The sequence below is a fragment of the Pan paniscus genome, chromosome 1, assembly GCF_029289425.2.
Source record: "Pan paniscus chromosome 1, NHGRI_mPanPan1-v2.0_pri, whole genome shotgun sequence".
NCBI lineage: Eukaryota > Metazoa > Chordata > Mammalia > Primates > Hominidae > Pan > Pan paniscus.
Window position 1 is genome coordinate 183908112 of NC_073249.2, and position 25596 is coordinate 183933707.

Sequence of the window (25596 nt, forward strand, 5' to 3'; positions counted from 1 at the left end):
CTGGTAGTAATACCATCAGCTACCCTCATTCTCAGGCCTTTGAATTTGGACTGAATTGCACCACTTGCTTTTCTAGTTCTTTAGCTTGCAGAGAGCATAATGTGGGACTTCTTGGCCTCTGCAATCATGTGAGCCAATTTCCATAATGAACCTCTATTAGGGTTTTCAAGAGAAACAGAACAAATATATAATCTATTTGTTCTGTTTCTCTTGAAAACCCTAATAGAGGTTCATTATGTTTCTCTTGAAAACCCTAATCGAAGTGGTGAGAAATGGACAGCTGTCCTGAGCCCAGATATAATAGCATCAGGGTTTGTGTTTGGCCAGGAGGGTAGGCTATTCCCTCTTCACTCCCAGAAGTCCACCTCCACCTTTACTTCAGACCCACATATGCTGAGAAAGGAGTGTCACAGTGGCTATCTTCCCTTGCTAGCTCCTCCCTCCAGGGAGGTAGGAGGGAAAGGCAACATGAGCTGTTCTTTCCTGGAGTCTGCATGGCTCCTCTTCTGGCTCTGCTCCTTTCATTTTTAAAAATTTTTTTAAATTATACTTGTTTTCTTTTTTTTAAAACATTTTTATCTTTGATGACAGTACAACATGATTTCCACATTGTTTAAAAATCCACATAGCTCTTTTAATAAATAAAGCATATTCATGGCTTAGATTTTAAATCACATTTACAGATGAGAGAAAACTTCTAGGCCTAAACAGGTAACAGTGAAGCGACTACTGCTGGAAGGAGTGGTGTGCCACATGCGCCTTAAGCCTCAAGAGTGGGGACTGCAGGGCTAGGAACACCAAACACATCACCTCTAGGCCAGATGGAAAGCCGAGACCCAGGAAGCCCATGCAACCACCATCTGCCCCCTCCCCTAGTGCTGCAGAACCAACTGGATGCTGTGTTACTTTCAGATGAACTGGAGGTGGGTCCTGATCATATTACATGAAGCTTCCCACCATTGTGAATAATTAGGCAAGGCGTTAGTGTCAGAGGGGCATCACTGATAAATGCAAAGCAATATTGGGGCAGTAAAGAGGAAGCTACAGAAACATTCGCGTTTCTTCAAATATCAGAATCTTCCACATCACAGCAGGAGAGCTGAGAACGTGCTCCACCTCCTGAAGGCTTAGTCCAAAAATTTCCTGTTGGCTTTTGCTCCAAACAAGGCTCCCTGGACTTCTAGCATCATCTGCTGGGCTATGAGATCCAGCCGGCTTTCTGGGGTTTTGGAAACCTTTATTTTGTGATTACCATTATAGATCTCAACTCCACCAGCTATGTCCTCAGGCAGGTAGGACTCCTGGTCGATTTGGACATCAACATTGTTTTTGGTGGCAATTTTGTACATAGGGATTGCTTTTTGCACCGCAGCCTTTACCAGAGGAAGGTCTTGTTTCCTGCAACGAACAATCATTCGGTGCTCCAGCAACTGGTACAAATCCTGGAGAACCAGTCCATCTAGCAGCACTTGGTACCTGGTTGTATCTTTTACCACCTTGCTGAGTCTCTGTTTTGCTTCATTTAGTAGGTCTGTGATAAGGTCATCTCTCGCTCTGAGGACTTTGAGCCTTGCTTGATTCATCAAATTGGATATCTGAATTTTCTTCTGCTACTCAATCTGTTTCTCTTTCTTCTCATGATATTCCATAATCTTTAGTCTTTGGGTTTCTACAAGCTGACCTTTCTCTATGTTGAACTCTTCTTCTGCCTTTGCATCTATTTCTTCTGCTTTCTCATTGGCTTCTTATTCAATGAAAGCCATCATATGCTTTATCTGCTTTCGCACTCCAGCATCACTGACAGCCATGGCAAGAGCAATGCTAGGCCGGAGAGCAGCAGGCTCGAGTTTAAGTTTGAAGGGGAAGGTGGGAGGATTGGGCAGAGGAAACCCCTGTGCAGATCTTTATCAATTTCCTTTACTTTATTAACTTCCACACTTTCTAAGCAAGCCTTGGCTTCAAAATGACCACAGTCAGGTTCTCCAAATGAGTGCAATTTTTTATAGATGTCTTTCCTCTGCACAGCCCAAGTAAAAAGTATGAGCAATTCTACTAAACTGAGTCTCAAGCCCAGACACCCCTCACAGCTTCCCTCTGAAACTGGGCAGTAATGCTTCCACCTCAGGAGTCATGCTGTCTTTGGGAAAATGCACTGTTTCACTGGGTGCCTGGCAGCATGGGTCTGTGCTTTATCCCAGTCTGCCCCTATGTCTGTGCTTTGGTGAGTATCTCAATCTCTATTTTTAGGTAGGTTCCTCACACTGTTAGAGTAATGGGTATAACCCTGAGTTAAGACCTGGGCCTATCCTGGGAGTCTTCTGACCTGCTTATTCCCATGCCCCAGGCTCTAAGTGTCAAGAATTTGACATGGATGCTCAATAAATGAAAAATAAGAATCTTTAACCCAACCAACGTCATATATGGCAACCCAAACCTTCTCCAGTACTCAATCTATTACCAAGGCTCTAGGCAATCCATAATAACCTAGATCTAGGCCAAAACCAAATCACAGTAACCAATACCCTTCATCCAGTCTCTTCCTCTAGACTAGTTGCTCTTTGTTTTTTGTTTGTTTTTAAGACAGGGTCTTGCTCTGTCACCCAGGCCGGAGTGCATGGCACAATCATGGCTCACTGCAGCGTCAGCCTCCCAGGCTCAAGCAATCCTCCCACCTCAGCCTCCCGAGTAGCTGGGACTACAGGTGCAAGTCACCACACCTGGCTTAGACTGGTTGCTCTTTGAGGGCCACTGGAACACTGTCCGCAAGAGAGATCAGCCCAACACAAAGAAGTTATCAATAAGCGTTTAGTGAATTTGACTTTTCCTCCTTACACTACAGAGCTACCACCTACAAAACCCTAAAAACACTTTTCCAACATTTCTTCTCTTAAGTAACAAACCCAGTCTCCTGTAATCTAGGTTTTATTCGTTTAGACAAGCATTTACGTAGGTCGCTGAAGAAAAGCAAGACAGATATCCCTTGCCTTCAACATGCAGTCACAGGAGAAATAAAGGACACACAATTAAGTTATAGTGTAGTATCATGATTCTTGGTCAAAAGAAAGAGTAAATGTCAGCAGTAAATATGAATGATAGAGTGAGGTAATACAAAGAACTTTGAAGTGAGAGAGGTAAGGTTGCCTACTATACTGGACATCTATTTTGGCTGCCTGCCATCCAATCACCCTTTTCAAGGAAGATTGCTCCTTCCCTACTCTCAGTCCATATGTTTATGGTATAGTTAATTCCACCCCGAACTCCAAGGGTCAACTTCTGACCCCAGGCATGACCATTAAAGCATCATCTTCCCCTGGTCACAGTGATTAGTTCCAGAATGGACCCATGACCTACTCATCAGTGAGATGCAATGATTCTTTTGTGAGAACAATTAGAAGAGAGGCAGTCCATGTTTTAGCTATACTTTAGCCCAGAGGGATAGCTCCAGTGGTCTTGTACCACAAAGGGAAAGAAAGCCTGTCTCTGAATGGAGCCAACACAGTCTGTAGCTACCATGTGTGAGGCCAGACTTTTCAGCCACATGAGCCAAAAAATTATCTTTCCTTAAGCTGAAATTGACTGCTTATCTATAAAATCAATCTATAATACATATAATCAGACCTTGGTAAAGTTACTTCGAAAAATTTTATTTAATTGTTCCCAAGTCACCTGGCTCTTTAGGGGGTTGGTCAGTCAAGGAAGCCATATGTTCAGTGGGGACACAGGTTTTAGAGCCAGACATTCATGGAGCTGATTCTGGCTTCTTAACCTTTCTAAGTGTTAGTTTCTTCGTCTGTTAAATGCAGATAACAATAGTGTCGTGTAATTTTTTTTTCATGTCTGAGGGCAGATTCTGTGAGCACAAAATAAAAGACTACTTACAAGAGCTTAGGTTTTAAGTTAATATTTAATTTATTAATTTAAAACTCAATACCTAGGTTTATTTATGTCTTAAAATTCAGTTCATAAGTATACTATTCTATCTGTAAGTCTATTATATATATCTATTATATAGATTTACAGATAGAATAGTATACTTATAAACTGAACTTATATAAAATAATTCAGTTTAAGGGGATCTTTTATAATTGTTCAAGTAACTCAGGTAGAACTATCTAAACTCTTAAACAGTCTCACTTATAAGCTTATACAATGTAATTATATTAGAATTTTAACTGAATTTGTAAATTTTTATATCCTTTTTTTATTCTGTACCTGTCATATGCCTAATCGATCAAGTTCCATCCCTGAGGAGGCAGGACTAGATTGCAGCTCTGACTCTGATGGACAGAGCAGCATGTGGAGGCTTGCATGGTGAATTTTAGCTCCAGAACGACTGCAGGAATAAGTCAGGAATCCTGTGAGGACCCACAGAGACCCTCTGAAGGAAGTGAACTGCTCCTGCAAGACCTGGGAGACACCCCAAATACTGTGAGTACCCAAACTGCGGAAGTGGGAAAGGGAGATCCTCCGCCCCTGAACACACACCGCCACCAGGGAAACTGAAGGTCTAGTTTTTGGGAGATTTCGACCTTACCTGGAGCTGAGTCAATTTAGAAAGCCAAGTGAAATACAGGGGTAGAGGAAGCAGTGGGAAAGGCCCTGGGAGCTTGCTGAGTCCCTAAGCAGGCCATTCCTGCCTGGCATCACAGGGCTCGTTTGAGAGGGTGGCCAGAGGTGCAGGGAAAATGCTACAGAGAGAAGAAAGTCTCCAGATGAACTTTGTAACAATTTGAACTAGTTGAGAAGCCTCCTGATTAGAACTTGGGGGAGGATGTGAATCCTGTGTGCAGACTCCACAGGTGCGGGAAGAACTAAAGCCCTTTTCTTTTGCAGCTGGGAGGCAGGTAGCCTGGGGCAAGTTCTCAACCCTGCTTACCCACTGCCTGGAAACAGACTCGGTGCTATTAGCGGGGGCATAGTGGGAGTGAGACTGGCCCTTTGGATTGTGTGGGAGCTGGGTGAGGCTTGTGACTGCCAGCTTTCCCCTGCTTCCCTGACAACCTGTGTGACTCAGCAGAGGCAGCCATAATCCTCCTAGGAACATAACTCCATTGACCTGGGAACCTCACTCCCATCCCCCACAGAAGCCGCAGCAAGACCCACCCAAGGAGAGTCTGAGCTCAGACATCCCTAGCCCTGCCCGCACCTGGTGGTCCTTCCCTACCCACCTTGATAGCTGAAGACAAAGGACATATACTTTTGAGAGTTCTAGGGCCCCATCCACCACCAGTTCCTCTTCATACTGCCACAGCAGATGCTCTCTGGAAAGCACCACCTCCCAGCAGAAGGCCAGCCAGCAAAAAAATAGAGCACTAAACCACAAAAGCCAAGAACCCTCATAGAGTCCATTTCACCACCCTGCCACCTCCACTGGAACAGGAGCTGGTATCCACAGCTGAGAGAACCATAGATAGTTCACATCACAGGACTCTGTGAAGACAATCCCCAGTATTACCACAGAGCCTGGTAGACTTGCTGGGTGGCTAGACCCAGAAGAGAGATGACAATCACTACAGCTCGGCTCTCAGGAAGCCACATCCATGGGGAAGCGGGGAGAGTACTACATCAAAGGAACACCCCATCGGACAAAAGAATCTGAACAACTGCCTCTAGCCCTAGACCTTCACTTTGACAGAGCCTACCCAAATGAGAAGGAACCAGAAAAGCAACCCTGGTAATATGATAAAACAAGGCTCTTAAACACCCCCCAAAAGTCACACTAGCTCACCAGCAATGAATCCTAACCAAGAAGAAATCCCTGATTTACCTGAAAAAGTATTCAGCAGGTTTATTAAGCTAATCAGGGAGGCACCAGAGAAAGGTGAAGCCCCATGCAAGGAAATCCAAAAAACGATAAAGAAGTGAAGAGAGAAATATTCAAGAAAATAGATAGCATAAAGAAAAAACAATCAAAACTTCAGGAAACATTGGACACACTTAGAGAAATGCAAAATGCTCTGGAAAGTCTCAGCAATATAATTGAACAAGTAGAAGAAAGAAATTCAGAGCTCAAAGACAAGGTCTTCAAATTAACCCAGTCCAACAAAGACAAAGAAAAAAGAACAAGAAAACATGAACAAAGCCTTCAAGAAGTCTGGGATTATGTTAAATGACCAAACCTAAGAATAGTCGGTGTTCCTGAAGAAGAGAAATCTAAAAGTTTGGAAAACATATTTGGGGGAATAATCAAGGAAAACTTCCCCAGCCTTGCTAGAGACCTAGACATCCAAATACAAGAAGTGCAAAGAACACCTGGGAAGTTCATTGCAAAAAGATAATCACCTAGGCACATTGTCATCAGGTTATCTAAAATGAAGACAAAGGAAAAAATCCTAACAGCTGTGAGACAAAAGCACCAGGTAACCTATAAAGGAAAACCTATCAGATTAGCAGCAGATTTCTCTGCAGAAGCCCTATAAGCTAGAAGGGATTGAGGCCCTATCTTCAGCCTCCTCAAACAAAACAATTATCAGCCAAGAATTTTGTATCCAGCAAAACTAAGCTCCATATAGAAGGAAAGATACAGTCTTTTTCAGACAAACAAATGCTGAGAGAATTCATCACTACCAAGCCACCACTACAAGAACTGCTCAAAGGGGCTTTAAATGTTGAAACAAATCCTGGAAACACATGAAAACAAAACCTCTTTAAAGCATAAATCTCATAGGACCTATAAAACAACAACAACAACAAAAAACATCAAGGTACACAGGCAACAAATAGCATGATGAATGGAATTGTACCTCACATCTCAATACTAACATTGAATGTAAAAGGCCTAAATGCTCCACTTAAAAGATACAGAACTGCAGAATGGATAAGAATTCACCAACTAATTATCTGCTGCCTTCAAGAGACTCACCTAACACATAAGGATTCATATAAACTTAAAGTAAAAGGGTGGAAAAAGGCATTTCATGCAAATGGACACCAAAAGTGAGCGGGGTAGCTATTCTTATATCAGACAAAACAAACTTTAAAGCAACAGCAGTTTAAAAAGACAGAGACATTATATAATGGTAAAAAGCCTTATCCAACAGGAAAATATCACAATTCTAAACATATATGCAGCTAACACTGGGGCTCCCAAATTTATAAAACAATTACTAATAGACTTAAGAGATGAGATAGACACCAACACAATAATAGTAGAGGACTTCAATACTCCACTGACAGCACTAGATAGGTCATCAAGACAGAAAGTCAATAAAGAAACAATGAATTTAAACTATACCTTGGAACAAATGGACTTAACAGATATATACAGAATATTCCATCCAACAACCCCAGAATACACATCCTATTCAACAGTGCATGGAACTTTCTCCAAGATAGACTGTATGATAGGCCACAAAAGGAGCCTCAATAAATTTAAGAAAATTGAAATTATATTAAGCACTCTCTCAGACCACAGTGGAATAAAACTGGAAATCATCTCCTAAAGAAACCTTCAAAACCATGCAAATACATTGAAATTAAATAAACTACTCCTGAATGATCACTGGGTCAAAAACAAAATCAAGATTGAAATTTAAAAATTCTTTTAACTTAACAACAATAATGACACAACCTATTAAAACCTCTGGGATACAGCAAAGGCAGTGCTAAGAGAAAAGTTCATAGCCCTAAATGCCTACATCAAAAAGACTGAAAGAGCACAAACTGACATTCTAAAGTCACACTTCAAGGAACTAGAGAAACAAGAACAAACCAAACGCAAATCCAGCAGAAGAAAGGAAATAACCAAGATCAGAGAAGAACTAAATGAAATTGAAATGAAAAAAATACAAAAGGTAAATGAAACAAGAAGCTGGTTCCTTGAAAAGATAAATAAAATTGATAGACCATTAGCAAGATTAACCAAGAAAAGAAGAGAGAAAATCCAAATAACCTCAATAAGAAATGAAATGGGAGATATTCCAACTGACACCACAGAAATACAAAAGATCATTCAAGGCTACTATGATCACCTTTGTGCACATAAACTAGAAAATCTAGAAGAGATGGGTAAATTCCTGGAAAAATATAACCCGCCTAGCTTAAATCAGGAAGAATTAGATACCCTGAACAGACCAATAACAAGCAGCGAGATTAAAGTGGTAATTAGAAAGTTACCAACAAATAAAAAGTACAGGACCAGACAAATTCATAGCAGAATTCTACCACACATTCAAAGAAGAATTGGTACCAATCCTTTTGACACTATTCCACAAGATAGAGAAAGAGGGAACCCTCCCTAATTCATTCTATGAAGCCAGTGTCACCCTAATACCAAAACCAGGGAAGGACATAACCAAAAAAGAAAACAGCAGGCTGATATCCCTGATTAACTTACATGCTAAAATCCTTAACAAAATACTAGCTAACCAAATCCAACAACATATCAAAAAGATAATCCACCATGATCAAGTGGGTTTCATACCAGGGATGCAAGGATGGCTTAACATGGGCAAGCCAATAAATGTGATACATCACATAAACAGAATTAAAAACAAAAATCACATGATCATCTCGATAGAGACAGAAAAAGCATTCGACAAAATCCATCATCCATTTGTGATTAAAATTCTCAGCAAAATCAGCATACAAGGGACATACCTCAATGTAATAAAAACCATCTATGGCAAACCCACAGCCAACATAAGACCGAATGGGGAAAAGTTGAAAGCATTCCCTCTGAGAACTGGAACAAGACAAGGATGCCCACTCTCACTATTTCTCTTCAACATAGTACTGGAAGTCCTAGCCAGAACAACCAGACAAGAGAAAGAAATAAAGGGCATCCAAATCGGTAAAGAGGAAGTCAAACTGTCACCGTTTGCTGACAATATGATTGTTTACCTCGAAAACCCTAAAGACCCCTCCAGAAAGCTCCTCGAACTGATCAAAGAATTCAGCAAAGTTTCCGGATACAAGATTAATATACACAAATCAGTAGCTCTTCTATACACCAACAGCAACCAAGCAGAGAACCAAATCAAGAACTCAACCCCTTTTACAATAGCTACAAAAATAAATAAATAAATAAAATACTTAGGAATATACCTAACCAATGAAGCAAAAGACCTCTACAAGGAAAATACAAACACTGCTGAAAGAAATCATAGATAACACAAACAAATGGAAACATATCCCATGCTCATGGATGGGTAGAATAAATATTGTGAAAATGACCATACTGCCAAAAGCAATCTACAAATTCAATGCAATTGCCTTCAAAATACCACCATCATTCTTCACAGAATTATAAAAAAATTCTAAAATTCATATGGAACCAATAAAGAGCCCACATAGCCAAAGCAAGACTAAGCAAAAAGAACAAATCTGGAGGCCTCACACTACCTGATTTCAAACTATACTATAAGGCCATAGTCACCAAAACAGCATAGTACTAGTATAAAAATAGGCACATAGACCAATGGAACACAATAGAGAACCCCAAAATAAACCAAATTCTTACAGCCAACTGATCTTCAACAAAGCAAACAAAAACATAAAGTGGGGAAGAGACACCCTTTTCAACACATGGCACCAGGATAATTGTCTAGCCACAAGTAGGAGAATGAAACTGGATCCTCATCTCTCACCTTAAACCAAAATCAACCCACGAAGGATTAAGGACTTAAATCTAAGACCTGACAATAGAAAAATACTAGAAGATAACACTGGAAAAACCCTTCTAGACATTGGCTTAAGGATTTCATGACCAAGAACCCAAAAGCAAATGCAATAAAAACAAAGATAAATAGCTGGAACTTAATTAAACTAACGAGCTTTTGCATGGCAAAAGGAACGGTCAGTAGAATAAACAGACAACCCACAGAGTGGGAAAAAATCTTCACAATTTATGCATTTGATAAAGGACTAATATCCAGAATCTACAATGAACTCAAACAAATCAGCAAGAAATAAAACAAACAATCCCATCAAAAAGTGGGCTAAGGACATGAATAGATAATTCTCAAAAGAAGATATACAAATACCCAACAAACATATGAAAAAATGCTTGACATCACTAATGATCAGGGTAATGCAAATCAAAACCACAAGGTGATATCACCCTACTCCTGCAAGAATGGCCACAATCAAAAAATAAAAAACAGTAGATGTTGGCATGGATGAGATGATCAGGGAGCATTTCTACACTGCTAGTGGGAATGTAAACTAGTACAACCACTATGGAAAACAGTACGAAGGCTTCTTAAGGAACTAAAAGTAGAACTACCATTTGATTCAGCAATCCCACTACTGGGTAAGTCAATATAAGAAGTCATTATATGAAAAAGATACTTGCACACACATGTTTATAGCAGCACAATTCGCAATTGCAAAGTCGTGGAACAAACCCAAATGCCCATCAATTGATGAGTGAATAAAGAAACTGTGGCATATGTATGCAATGGAATACTACTCACCCATAAAAAGGAATGAATTAACAGCATTTGCAGTGACGTGGATGAGATTGGAGACTGTTCTTCTAAGTGAAGTAACTTAGGAATGGAAAACCAAACACTGTATGTTCTCACTGATATGTGGGAACTAAGCTGTGAGAATGCAAAGGCATAAGAATGACACAATGGGCTAGGTGCGGTGGCTCACGCCTGTAATCCCAGCACTTTGGGAGGTCGTGGCAGGTGGATCATGAGGTCAGGAGATCGAGACCATCCTGGCTAACACGGTAAAACCGCAACTCTACTAAAAATACAAAAAATTAGCCAGGCGTGGTGGCGGGCGCTTGTAGTCCCAGCTACTCAGGAGGCTGAGGCAGGAGAATGGTGTGAACCCGGGAGGCGGAGCTTGCCGTGAGCGGATATTGCGCCACTGCACTCCAGCCTGGGTGACAGAGCAAGACTCCATCTCAAAAAAAAAAAAAAAAAAAAAAGAATGATACAATGGACTTTGGGGACTTGGGGAGAAGGGTGGGAGGGGGCGAGGGATAAAAGACTACAAATAGGGTGAAGTGTATACTGCTCAGGTGATGGGTGCACCAAAATCTCACAAATCACCATTAAAGAACCTACTCATGTAACCAAACACCATCTGTACCCCAATAACCTGTGGAAAATTTTTTAAAATAAATATAAATTAAAAATAAAAATAAAAACTTTCCATCCCTGATAAGCAAATCCTTCCCAAGTACTCAACTAAAAATTATTATGTATATTAAACATGTAAATCTATTAGGTCTAATTGTCAAATATTTCAATACTGTTTATAACCCTAATTAAATTTTCATACACCTCACAGATCTAATTGATCAAATTAAGCTAATCTATTGGATTCTTCAATATGCCATATTATATTAAAATTGCACTTTAAGTACCATACTCCCCCACACATGAACTTATTATAAACATAAAATTATTAACATAATAGGTTTGATTTATTTATCATCTCTATTTTTAATTCTAGCCTTTTCAGGTTTGAAAAGCCACTTACTCACTGAGTTCTAGCATCTCCAGGGAGTTCGGATTACTAGGTCAAGAACTGACAACCATGATAGAGTTACCATCTCAGGGGGCCAAGTTGAGGTGACTGGCTCAACAGTTCACGGCTGTGAGATAGTTACCTTGTCAGGAAAACTGGGGTTGACATCTTAAACAAGTTGAAGCTATAGAGTTGAAAATTTATTAACACAATAAGGTCATTATCGGTTAGAGATTTGACATTGGGGAACAGGATCTGAACTTTGCAGGCTTCCAGAATGATTCTACCTGAGCTACATGTGGATACAGTGAGTCCTTTTTGTAGTCACCATGACAACAGGGGACTTCTAGTCCATATCCTTCTACTGGATTCAGATTACACCCTTCTGTAATTCATCTGGTCAAAGTTTGCAACCTCACTCAGGTTGCAAGAATAGAAACTTCTACCACAATTTGAGTAGATACGTGAGCCTCTTAAGAATTTTTTTTTTTTTGAGACAAAGTCTCACTCTGTCACCCAGGCTGGAATGCTTTCAGCTCAGTGCAACCTCCACCTCCTGGGTTCAAGTGATTCTTCTGCCTCAGCCTCCCGAGTAGTTGGGATTACAGGTGCATGCCACCCAACTCAGTTAATTTTTGTATTTTTAGTAGAGATGGGGTCTCACCATGTTGGCCAGGCTGGTCTCGATCTCCTGACCTCAGGTGATCCGCCCACCTCGGCCTTCCACAGGGCTAGCATTACAGGCATGAGTCACTGTGCCTGGCCATCTTATGATATTTTAATGTACTTGTTTTTTAACAACTACATGCGTGACCTTTCCACCCATCTCCCAAAATTCTGCTGTAATTGGTCTGGCTAAAGCCTAGGCATCAGGATTTTTCAAATCTCCTCTGGTGGCTCTAATATACAGCCAAGGTTGAGAATCACTGATATGCCTTCTCCTTCAGCTGTAAAGACATATTAATTTTATTCCACCAGAGCTTGAATACCTTTCATACCTCTTTGTCTGCCACGAAATTGTGTTGATGACAGTAAGTTATAATATGGGATAGTGGTTGAAACTTCAGGCCCTAGAAACAAACTGTTTAGGTTTGATCTTGAGTGAATTTCTTACCTTCTCTGTGCCTTAGCGTCACTAATTGTAAAATGGGAATAATAATTGTGCTATCATAAACAATAATGGTGGATGCTGCAGCTCCCAGAACTACAGCCACAATATCAGGAGCAGGAGCGGCAGTGATGGCAGGTCACCTGCAGGTATTTTATGCATGGGGTTTGTAAGAAGGAGATAACTGTCACTACTCATATGACCTCTCTGACAGTCTGTATGGTGTAGTGTGCAATTATTTTCAGCAAGGGTACTGCATTTATGGAGACCGCTGCAGATATGAACATAGCAAGCCACTGAAACAGGAAGAAGCAACTGCTACAGAGCTAACTAAAACGTTGTCCCTGGCTGCTTCCTCAAGTCTCTCATCGATAGTTGGACCACTTGTCGAAATGAATACAGGCAAAGCTGAGTCAAGAAATTCAAACTTTGCAACTATATGAGCAGGTTCAGAGGACTGGGTGAATACTATTGAGTTTGTTCCTGGGCAACCCTACTGTGGCTGTACTGTGCCTTCCTGCACTGAAGCTCCCCTGCAGGGCTCAGAAGAATCAAAGAAAGAGCAAACCGCTGTGGAAACAAAGAAGCAGCTGTGCCCCTATGCTGCAGTGGGAGAGTGCCAATATGGGGAGAACTCTGTGTTATCTCCACGGAGATTCATGTGACATGTGTGGGGTGCAGGTCCTGCATCCGATGGTTGCTGCCTAGAGATCACAGCATGTAAAATCGTGCATTGAGGCTCACAAGAAGGACGTGGAGCTCTCATTGGCTGTGCAGCACAGCAAGGACATGGTGTGTGGGATCTGCATGGAGGTAGGCAGTCTATGAGAAAGCCAACCCCAACAAGTGCCACTTCAGGATCCTCTCCAACGGCAACCACACCTACTCTCTCAAGTGCATTTGCAAGTGGAGAAGTGCTAAGCAATTTGAGAGCAAGATCATAAAGTCCTGCCCAGAATGCCATATCACATCTAACTTTGTCATTCCAAGTGAGTACTGGGAGGAGGAGAAAGAAGAGAAGCAGAAATTCATTCAGAAATACAAGGAGGCGATGAGGAACAAGGCGTGCAGGTATTTTGATAAAGAACATGGGAGCTGCCCTTTTGGAGGGAACTGTTTTTACAAGCATGTGTACCCTGATGGCCATAGAAAGGAGCCACAGAGACAGAAAGTGGGAACATCAACCCGATCCTGGGCCCAACGAAGGAACCACTTCTGGGAACTCATTGAGGAAAGAGAGAACAGCAACCCCTCTGACAACGATGAAGAAGAGGTTGTCACCTCTGAGCTGGGCAAGATGTTGCTTATGCTTTGGGCTGCAGGTAGGGACGATAGACTGACAGACTCTGAATATGAGTGGGACTTGTTTCATGATAAGCTGGAAGATTTTTATGACTTGGATCTATAGCAACCTTGCATGGCGTGTGAACTGGTCTGCTGACCCCAGACAGCAGCTGTCCCCTGTGGTGGTGTGGCAGTGCCTGTGTTCTCTCCTAGGCAGGCCTATCAACTCCAAGTGCTGCGGTAAGAATTTTTACCCAGGGCCTGTCTTCTCAACCCCTACCCTTTCCCCGAGGAGTGTGTTTTCCCTGTTGAAAAAACTTACAAAAATAAATCTTAAAGTTAGTTTTTTGTAACATGAATTTAACCGTCAGTTAGTGTAGGTGTGTTGCGCCATCTGTTTTCAACCAGATTGTGTTTATGGACTTTTCACACACTCATTTTGAGGACCCCAGGTTCAAAAGTAAAAGCAGTGGTCCTGCTTTGGGGTCCAAGAATAGGAGTGATGGGTGAAGGGACCTAAGCTGGCCAATAGCCTTCTGCTCCAGACATGGGACGTGGATCCTTGAGGTTTCTGGTGAAATCTGCACATCTGTGTTTTTATATCTGTTCCCTATCCTGTAATCCCTACCACGTGCATTTGTTCTGTGGTTTTTGGTCTCTTGTTTAATTGTACATAAGTGATACTACTGGGTAACCAGAACCAGGTGCAAATGTGTTGAGATTTCTACTGTTTTGCATGTTAGGAAAATTGAGAAAGAATACATATAAAAGATACAGAGGCATAACATCAATGCAGAGTTGGAAGTTGACTCCCAAGGGCTGACATGATGCGTATGAGTGTGGGTGTGTGAAAAGCTTCTCATCCCTACATAGATGCAGTATTCTTAGCCTTAGCAGAAAAAAGTGGTTTAGTAGTTTAAGCCTTGTACAGCAGATAGATCTTAAAGGGCAAAGCACTATATTGGTAGTTGTCAATATAGCAGTGCTAGCTCTGTCTATATAAACAGAGAAATGGGGTTAGCCATAGAGGTTAAAACTACCTGGTTATCCCATATGTTAACACAAACTGGGTCTTGGATACACTGTTGTATTTAATGTTTTATGATCTAGCTTTTCCAGTACAGGCACTTTCTGAAAAACCTTTGTCTTCATTTGGGGCATTTTGTTGTCGAGTTTTTGTGGGGTTTTTTTGTGGGTATTTGCCTCATTCCACCCCTGAGTTTTCACATAGACAGATGTGATACAAAACTCTGTTCTAAGGTGTTTATTGTAGTGGACTAATGGGTTTGCAGTAATAAGTCATACTTTTCCACTGAAGGGGAGGGCTTGGGAATCCCTAAGACTAGCTAAAGTTAAGTTGTTTGAAGAATTCCTTGACTGGAAATTTTACCTTTGTGTTTTGTCGCTTTGTTTCCTGAAAGTAACTCAGGGATGCTCCTGGTTTGTCCATTTACTGCTTTGATTCCTTGGATCCCACCCATTCTTTCACTTTATGAAAATACAAATAATTGTTGCAGAGGTCTCTGTATTTTGCAGCTGTCCTTTTGTAAGAAGCACTTTTCCCAAATAAAACAATTCAAATAATAGTCACTATCTGTAAGATGTGAGGAATAATTGTTCCTATCTTCTAGGGTTTTTTTTTTTTTAAAGTAGGGTTAAATGGCATTAATTATACATTAAAGGCATTATACATGTAATGCTTACTGCACAGCATTTGCACATATTAGGTGCTCAATAAATTTTAGCTATTCTTGGCTGGGTGCCAATGGCTCAGGCCTGTAGTCCCAGCACTTTGAGAGGCCAAGGCCAGTGGATTACTTGAGTCCGGGAGTTCCAGACCAACCTGGGCAACGTGGCAAAACCCCGTCTCTATAAAAAATACAAAACAATTAGCTGGGGGTGGTGGCGCATGCCTGTGATCCCAGCTACTCAGGAAGATGAGGTGGGAGGATCGCTTGAGCCCGCGGAGGGGGCAGAGGTTGCAGTGAGCTGAGATTGTGCCACTGCACTCCAGCCTGGGCAACAGAACAAGACCCTGTCTCAAAAAAAAAAAAAAAATTAGCTATTCTTATCATCATTATTTTCTATGTGAATTATCGTGTAATCTGAAAATAAATCTCTTCCTCTCCAATCCTTATACTCCCTCTTTCTTTTTCTGATCTTATTGTATTGATCGGGACCTCTAATATCATGGTGAGCATTGATGGTGACAGAAGTACCCCCATTTTATTGGCCCGTTTAGTTACTACTGTTAAATAAAATGCTTCCAAAGTTTAGAAGCATTCCTCACACATTAAAGTATGAGGTTTGATAGAGGTTTTGCTATAGATACCCTCTTTCATATTAAGGAGGTTCTCTTCTTATTTTTAAAGGGGAACTGAATTTTATTGCTTGCTTTTCGTCATTAAGAGAAATGATCATACAGTTTTCCTCCTTTGATTTATTAACGTGAATTCCACTTGTTGAAAAGATATCATTCCCTCCACCTTGGCGCCTCCCAGCCAGGAGCCCAGCCCCTACCATGAGACTGAAATGCACTACTCCTTCCACTCGCTCATCCAAGAGCAGAGCCGCTGGGAGGCCCAGGAGGGACTGGAGCTGTAGCAGAGGGAGCGGGGTGGTGGCCACAACGAGTGGCCAGCAGACACTCTTGGGGCCCGAGAGCACCCACAGCACGGCCACACTCTGCGTCCTGGCCAGCATTCCCAGCCTCACCATTGGCCGGCCCCTGCTCGCAGACTTGGTGCGCTCCTCCCGGCACAGCCTGCGTCTGTACGACCTGAAGCTGGACCCCACGTCCTGGGAGGAAGAGGAGGAGAAGCGGAGCCTCCTGGTGAAGGAGCTCCAGGGCCTGGCTGTGGCGCAGCGGGACCATGTGCTTCGAGGGATGCCCCTAAGCCTGGCTGAGAAACGCGGCCTGCGAGAGAAGAGCCGGACCCAGAGCGGGAAGTGGAGGGGCCTGCGGGGCCATGGCAGAGTCTGCTCCTTCTGTGGCTGGCTCAGATATGTCTGTGTGCTGGCCTTGCACAGCCTGGGGCTGGAGCTGCTCTTGGGCCTGCAGGCCCTGAAGCCGTGGCGCTACGTCCTGAAGCGCATCAGGGACTAGTTCAGCTCCAACGTGCTCTCCTACTTCCTCTTCCTTAAGACCCTGCTGGCCTTCAACGCCTTCCTGCTGCTGCTGCTCGTGGCCTTCATCGTGGGTCCGGAGGCCGCCTTCACGCCCGCCCCGCCGGGCCCTGCCCGCGTCTGCTCTGGCCTGGAGCTCCTCAAAGACACAGGCTGCTTCACCCACATCGTCATGTATTACAGCCACTACAGTAATGCTAAGCTAATGCTAATACCGGGTGGGCAGCACCTCTGGCATCCACGCCGTCACTATCTTCTGCTCCTGGGACTGCAAGGTGAGGCAGAAGCGGCCCCCCCCCCCTCAGCAAGACAACAGACAACATTCGCACCGGGAGAAGGAGCTGCTGGCCCGAGCAGCAGCTGCGGCAGAGCCCCAGGAGCGTGTGCGGGAGGCTGCGGCAGGCGGCCGTGCTGGGGCTCATGTGGCTCCTGTGTCTGGGGACTGCGCTGGGCTGCGCTGTGGCTGTCCACATCTTCTCGGAGTTCATGATGCAGAATCCGGAGGCTGCTGGCCAGGAGCCCGCGCTGCTGGTCCTGCCTCTGGTGGTCGGCCTCCTCAACCTGGGGGGCCCCTACCCGTGCCTTGGCCTGACCGCCCTGGAGCCGCATGACTCCCCGGTGCTGGAGTTGTACGTGGCCATCTGCAGGAACTTCATCCTCAAGCTGGCCATCCTGGGGACACTGTGCTACCACTGGCAGGGCCGCAGGGTGGGCGCCCTGCAGGGCCAGTGCTGGAAGGAACCCGTGCTGTACGGGTTCCTGGTGATGGACTCGTCCTCACGTGCTGGACACGCTTTTCGGGGAATTGATGTGGAGGATTATCTCCAAGAAGAAGCTGAAGAGGAGACGGAAGCCTGAGTTTGACATTGCCCGGAATGTTCTGGAGCTGATTTACCGGCCGACTCTGACCTGGCTGGGGGTGCTCTTTCTCGCCCCTCCTCCGCGCGGTGCAGATCAAGCTGCTGCTCGTCTTCTACGTCAAGTAGACCAGCCTTTTGGCCAACTGCCAGGCACTGCTCCGGCCTTGGCTGGCCTCCCACGTGAGCACTGTCTTCCTCACGCTGCTCTGCTTCCCCGCCTTCCTGGGTGCCGCCTCTTCCTCTGCTATGCCGTCTGGCCTCTGCTACGCCCTCAGCCATCTGCGGCCCCTTCCGGACCCTGGACACCATGTACGAGGCCCGCAGGATGTGGGTGCCCCAACGGGAGGCGGCGGGCCCCAGGGGCTCCTGGCTGCCCTGGGCGCACCGGTACCTGGTGGAAAACACCTTCTTCGTCTTCCTGGTGTTGGCCCTGCTGCTGGCCGTGATCTACCTCAACATCCAGGTGGTGCTGGACCAGCGGAAGGTCATCTGCCTGCTCAAGGAGCAGATCAGCAACGAGGGGGAAGACAAAATCTTCTTAATCAACAAGCTTCACTCCATCTACGAGAGGAAGGAGAGGGAGGAAAGGAGCAGGGTTGGGACAACCCAGGAGGCTGCGGCACCCCCTGCCCTGCTCAGATGAACGGGATGCCTAGGTGGCCCGCGATGGGCCTCGCAGGCCCGCCCAGCGCCCTGAGACCACACTGGTCCCTCCCAGTGACCCCGCTGGGACACCAGGACAAGGAAGAGACTGCTTCTCCTCTCGAAAGCTGTAGCCGTGCCTAGGCTGGAACCGAAAGGGTGGGTGAATCCGACTTGGACACCCCCAGTGAACTCTGCCCTGCCTGGGACTCTATTTATTCTGATTAAAGGGGTTTTGCAGAAAAGAAAAGACATCATTAAGAAGGTGAATTTATCATATAAGAAGAGGGAAAGGCATCAAGATTACCTAAAAGAAATAAAATTAGTTAAGTCAGCAAATTCAAGAGAAACTATACAGATCAGCTAGATCTTATGAAGAGAGAGGAGAGAAACGAACAAAAGTTATGAAATGTTTCTATTCTTGTGACCATCACTGTGAGGGTTTCAAGAACACAGTGGGTGGTCAACCAAGTAAGATTAACGTCTCCGAAATGGCTGCACTGCATATATTCTTTCTATCTTTTACTGCTCTTGCCTCTTTCCAATTACAATAAGATTCTATTTTGTTAATTTTTTTTTCAAGTGAATGGTGTCAGAAAAAGGGTACATTTTGTTTTGTTTTGTTTTCAGTTTTTTTTCCCCAACTTTTTATTTTGGAAAATAATATCGGCCGGGCGCAGTGGCTCACGCCTGTAATCCCAGCACTTTGGGAGGCCGAGGTGGACGGATCACTTGAAGCCAGGAGTTCGAGACCAGGCTGGCCAACATGGCAAAACTTGTCTCTATTAAAAATACAAAAAATTAGCCTGGCATGGTGGCTCGTGCCTGTAATCCCAGCTACTAGGGAGGCTGAGGCAGGAGAATCACTTGAACCCGGGAGGCAGAGGTTGCACTGAGCCAAGATCACGATATCGCACTCCAGCCCAGGCAACAGAGCAAGACTCTGTCTCAAATAAAATAAAATAATAACAAAAAATAATCTCCACAAAAGGTGAAATTATAGTATAATGAATTAATAGTTTCTCCATCACCTAAATTCACTGATTGTTAACATTTTGCCACATTTTACTTATCTATATATTTTTTTCTTTTTTGTTGAACCATTTGAGAGTTGCAGACATCATGGCATTTTAAATCAAAACACTTCAGCATGCCTCTGTTTAAGAATAAGAACATTCTCCTATATATCCACAATGCCATTATCACATCCAATAAATTTAACATTAATATAATTGTATCTAAATATATAACATATTAAAATTTCATCAATTCTCCCCAAAATTTCTTTTCTAACTTTTTTCTTATTTGATCTAATTAGGGATACCACATTGCATATGGTTGTCAGGCATTTTTAGTATCCTTTAATTTTTCTTTTTACATTTTTGAAAAATAGAGACAAGTTCTCGCCATGTTGCCTAGGTTAGTCTCGAACTCCTGAACTCCAGTAATCCTCCTGCTTTGGCCTCCCAAAGTACTGGGATTATAGGCATGAACCACTACACCGCATGAACCACTATGCCTAGCCCTTGAATCTTAATCTTTAATCTAGAATAGTATACACAGAAATGCATGTATGCATATAACACACACACACACACACATATATATATAGTTTTTCATAACACTAATATTTTTGAAAAGTCCAAAGAAGTTGCCTTGTTGAATGTTCTACAATCTGGATTCATCTCACTCTTCTCCCATAGTTAGATTCAGGTTAATCATTTTGGCAAAAATACTACATACATGATGCTGCATACTTCCTATTACTTCACATCAAGAGGCACCTAATGTCAGTTTGTCTCATTATTGGTGATAAGTTTGACCACTTGGTTAAGGTAGTGTCCATCAGATCTCCATTACAAACATGTTTCCCTGTTTGTAATTAATCACATAACCTATAGAATATACTTCGAAACTGTGTGAACATCCTCTTCTGCAACAATCTTTCACCCACTGGTTTTAGCATCCATTGATGATTCTTGCTTGAATCTGCTTATTACGCTCATGATTGTAAAATAGTGATCTTCTAAGGCAATACCACATGCAAATGCTATTAGAGAACTTAGCTCTACCTTAGGAGGAGGACTGGGGAGGCATTTTCAAGAGATTTAAGCAGAAGACAAAGAGATAATGTCATAAATGAAAAGATTATCTTGAGTTTCTACAGTCAAGAAAGTTTCTAGGTTTTAGATCCATAGAACAGTTGTTTCTCCTGTCAACTTTAGCCAAGTCAGTTTATGTTAATAAATCGTCAGTTGGGCTGGGCTCGGCGGCTCATGCCTGCAATCCCAGCACTTTGGGAGGCTGAGGCAGGCGGATCACCTGAGGTCAGGAGTTCAAGGCCAGCCTGGCCCACATGGCAAAAACCCATCTCTACTAAAAGTACAAAGAAATTAGCTGGGCATGGTGATGTGTGCCTGTAATCCCAGCTGCTCGGGAGGCTGAGGCAGGAGAATTGCTTGAACCTGAGAGGTGGAGGTTGCAGTGAGCCGAGATCATGCCACTGCACTCCAGCTTGGGCGACAGAGCAGGACTCAATCTCAAAAATGAATGAATAAATAAATAAATCATGCAGTTACACATCTGTTTTATCTCTGTGTTGAAGTCATTAGCCTTATTGTCTGGAATGAACCCAAATGTTCATTCCCCTAGTCCTCTGTATAATTTGGCTTGGATCAGAGTAATTGTAGCGGCTGATTGCTTACATTGTTCTCATTGCCTGTGCCATTGCCTCAGATGAAGTAATGAGACTAGGCTGGGAAGCCAAAAGCACTGATGGAGTTTCTAATTTTGAAAACTCTTTACGTTTCTGGAATAAGCTATACTTTGTGAATGTGTTATTTTTAAATTTAATACTGGACTTAAAATTAATATTTTATTAAAATTTTTGCATCCATGTCATAAATAAGATTGTCCATTCTATTGCCCTTAAATGTTTTTGTTATCAACATTATTTCAACCTCTTAAAAATGAGTTGAAAATTTTTTCCCCTTTGGAACAACATGTATAAGATAAGAATCATCAGTTCCTTTGAAAGTTTAGTAAAAGCTCACTAGTAAAATGGTCTGGCTTGTGGGCGGATCACGAGGTCAGGAGTTCAAGACCCACTGGGCCAACATAGTGAAACCCCATCTCTACTAAAAATACAAAAAAGTATCCGGGCGTGATGGTGGGCACCTGTAATCCCAGCTACTTGGGAGGCTGAGGCAGGAGAATGGCTTGAACCTGGGAGGTGGAGGTTGCAGTGAGCCGAGATCGTGCCATTGTACTCTAGCCTTCTTGACAGAGTGAGACTCCGTCTCAAAAAAAAAAAAAACAAAAAAACAAATGGTCTGGCTTTAGTGACTTTAATGATAATAAATAATTTGCAGCATTCCCCTAAAAAGAATACAATAAAATTCATACTCTATAAAACTATAGAGCAGTAAAAATCAAAGAATACATGTGACAACATAGATAAATCTCAAAACTATAATATTGGACATTTCAGTTTTTTCCAGTTGCTTTTGTTATTTTTGTGTACTACTATACACAGTCTTCTACATGTTTCTTGGTGCCCACATGCAAGAGTTTCCCTAGGGAATATACCTTGTAGTAGAATTGCTAGATTGTAGGGTACATGCATGTTCAACTTTTTAAGGTAATGCCATACAATTTTCCTATGGGAATTTTCCAATTTATACCAATATTAGAAACATACGAAAGTTCCTATTATGCCATATTCTAGTTAACATTTGGTATTATCCAACTTTTATATTTGGCGGTTGTGAAACTGGATTTTACTGTGGTCTCAACACACATTTTCCTGACTTTGAATGAACCTGAACATTTTAAAATATGTTTACATATTGTTTATGCTTTTTATTGAGTGGAAATAATGCTTTTTTTGTCCATTTTGCTAACTGAATTGTCTCTTCTTATTGACTTAAGAAATTATTTACATATTCTACATATCAAATCTTACTTAGCTTTATGTGTTGCAATTATTCTCTCATTTTGTAGCTCATCTTTTCACTCTTTTTTTCTGAGACAGAGTCTTGCTCTGTTGCCCAGGCTGGAGTGCAATGGCATAATCTCAGCTCACTGCAACCTCCACCTCCTAGGTTCAAGTGATTCTCCTGCCTCAGCCTCCCGAGTAGGTGGGATTACAGGCATGTGCCACCATGCCCGGCTAATTTTTGTATTTTTAGTAGAGGCAGGGTTTCACCATGTCATCCAGGCTGGGCTCGAACTACTGTCCTCAGGTTATCTGCCCATCTCGGCCTCCCAAAGTGCTGGGATTACAGGCGTGAGCCACTGTGCCCGGCCCTTTTCACTCTTTTTATGTGACATGTTTAATGTTAATGTAGTCAAATTCATTGATATTCTTTCTTTTAGTTTGTCCATTTTTGACCAATTTAAGAAATATTTTCCTATCCAGTAGTCAAAAAGATAATCTTCTATATTGTCTTGTCTAACAATTTTTCTGTTTATATACAGGTCTCAAATACTCTAGGAATTGACTTTTGTGTATGTTGTAAGATAGGGATCCATTTTATTTTTCCCCTTATAATCAATCATCCACATACAATTTACTTTAGAAGGTCTGTGAATTGTCTATTTTAAAATTTTTAATTTTGAAATAATTTTAGATTCAGAGGTAGTTGCAAAGATAGTACAGAGTCCCTGTATACCCTTCAATCAGTTTCCCCCAATGGTTGTATCTGACATAATTAAGGTACACTATCAAAACCAGGAATAACACATGGATACAATGTATGTGTATAGTTCTATATCATTTTATCACATGTGTATATTTGTGTAACCACCACAACAATCAAGATACAGAACAATTATATTATTATAAAGATCTCCCTGTGCTACTATTTATATTCACACATATCCAATTGTCTTTCCATTCTGTTTAAAGTATCTTTCAAGGACCAGAAATTTTGAATTGAAAAAGAAAACAACCCAGTAAAAAATGGAAAAAAATATGTAAACAGACACTTCACCAAATAAGATATATGGATGCAAATAAGCACATAAAAATATTTTCAACATCATTGGCCACTAGGGAAACAAACATGAAAATCACAACAGTATACTTTGGAAAACAGTTTGGCAGTTTTTTAAAAAGGTAAGCATATACCTACCACTTGAGCCAGCCATTTCTAGTTATTTATTTACCCAAGAGAAATGAAAGCATATTGATGGCAGCTGCAGCCCATCTAGAGTGGCCACTGCAAAGTTGCTGGCTTTGCAATGGAGGAGACCCAGCTGGAACTGCATGCACCAAAGAGCTGGGAGCTGGAAACAGGTAGGAGCCCCAACTTTTTCCAAGTTGGCAGGGTGGGAGACCTGCCATCCCAGGCACAGCTGCAGCCACCCAGCTGTGGCTATGGATCCAGGCATCCTTGCACTCTCGGGGGCCCAGGAAGCCCCCCTGCTCCTGCAGGCTTGGAAGTACTTGCTCCCCTTGCCTGGCCTATCCCTGTATCCAGTGCATGCTCTGATTTTGGAACAAAGTTGAGGCCAAGCCTGGGCACTGTCACAACCCAGCAGGGTGTGGGAGTGCACTCAGGGTGGCGTTGACACACCAGCCCCATGCTGCCTCGGCCACCTCCAGACTTTGAGATTGAGGGGGTTCTGAGGGCATCTAGGCATGGGCCTGCAGGCACCCCTCAGCACAAACAGCCTGGGCACTGTGGATGACATGATTGATGGTGGCAGGAGGCTGACAGGATTCTGGGCAGGTCCCCGGTGAAGCCCCATCTTCATGCCAGAAACGTCCTGGAGCATGGGAACTGGGCTGTCAGTTCTGGATGGAGTCTGCAGCCTGGAATGAGAACTTATGGTGCTTTTTCTGGGCCCACGTGTGGCCACCCATGGATCAATAAGCACACACTTCCTCCCTTCTGAAGCCCATAAAAAACCCAGACTCAGCCAGACTCAGAGTCACACAGATGTTGGGACAACCTGCCTGCAGATAGGAGCTACCCACTCTGGGTCTCCTCTCTTCTGAGGGCTGCACTTGACAGGATGAACTGCCTGTGGAAAGGAGCTACCTACATTGGGTCTCCTGAGAGCTGTACTGTTGGTCAATAAAGCACCTTTTCGCCTTGCTTACCTTCCAGTTGTCTGCATACCTCATTCTTCCTGGATGCAGGACAAGAACTCGGGACCCGCCAAATGGTAGGGCTGAAAGAGCTGTAACACAAACAGGGCTGAAACACATCCCACCCCCTCCCACTGGCTTGCCACATTGCAAGTGATGAGAAGGAGAGAAGAGCTGCAGTCCTTCAGGGAGTCCAAACCTAAGGGCTCTCTGAGCCAGGGCTGTGACACCCTCTTTGGGGCTCTGTGGTTCCTGGTATCTCCAAGCTTCCTGGAGGCACCACATTCCCTGGAGCCCACAGTGGAAGCCACGTGCAGTATGCCTGGTCCAGCCACAGCCTCCCATGGAGCCAGCACCTGGGCCAGCACCTGGAGCTGCCCACCCACAGCAGCTGGTGTGCCTGGCTGTGTGCAGTGGCTGGACCCCATGCACCTCTCTCATGCACCTCTCATCACTCTGCACCTGGCTCACCCTTGGCAGGCATGGGATCCGGGCCAGTAGAACAAGCTGAGCACAGCCTGTGAGGTTGAGTGGGCAGAATGAGCCTAGTAGACCCAAGCACAACTCGGGCAAAGGTGCCACTGGCCACAGAGGCTTCCAGCTGGAAAAGTGACACCCTAAGGATCCTGTGACAATTTGGCTATACAAAGAATTCTACAGAAATGTTCATAGCAGCTTTATTTGTAATAACCCCAAACTGGACACACTCAAAATGTCCATCAAGAGGTGAATGGATAAACATATAAATGTATGGCCATCCAATGAAATAAAACTCAACAATAAAAATGGATATTTATATACACTACATAATGCATGAATCTCAAAATAATTATGCTGAGTGAAAGAAAGCAGACCAACCAAAACAAGAATACATACTGCATGATCCCATTTATACAAAATTCTAGAAAATGTAAGCTAATCTACAGTGACAAAAGCAGATTCAATGTTCACCTGAAAGCCAGTGGACAGAGAAGAGGGATGAGGGAAAGGGATCACAAAGGGCATGAAGAAACTTTTAGGTGTGATAGATGTGTTCATTATCTTGATGTGGT

The 25596-nt window shown here is 43.1% G+C and overlaps 3 pseudogenes; 2 read left to right on the forward strand and 1 right to left on the reverse strand.

Moving 5' to 3' along the window:
• Window positions 1–271: 271 nt before the first annotated feature.
• On the reverse strand, window positions 272–1884 carry LOC100991924 (V-type proton ATPase subunit E 1-like; annotated as a pseudogene).
• Window positions 1885–12676: 10792 nt separating this feature from the next.
• On the forward strand, window positions 12677–14482 carry LOC100977319 (E3 ubiquitin-protein ligase makorin-1-like; annotated as a pseudogene).
• A 9-nt stretch (window positions 14483–14491) lies between these two features.
• Window positions 14492–19499, forward strand: LOC100977658 (transmembrane channel-like protein 6; annotated as a pseudogene).
• The last annotated feature ends 6097 nt before the right edge of the window (window positions 19500–25596 follow it).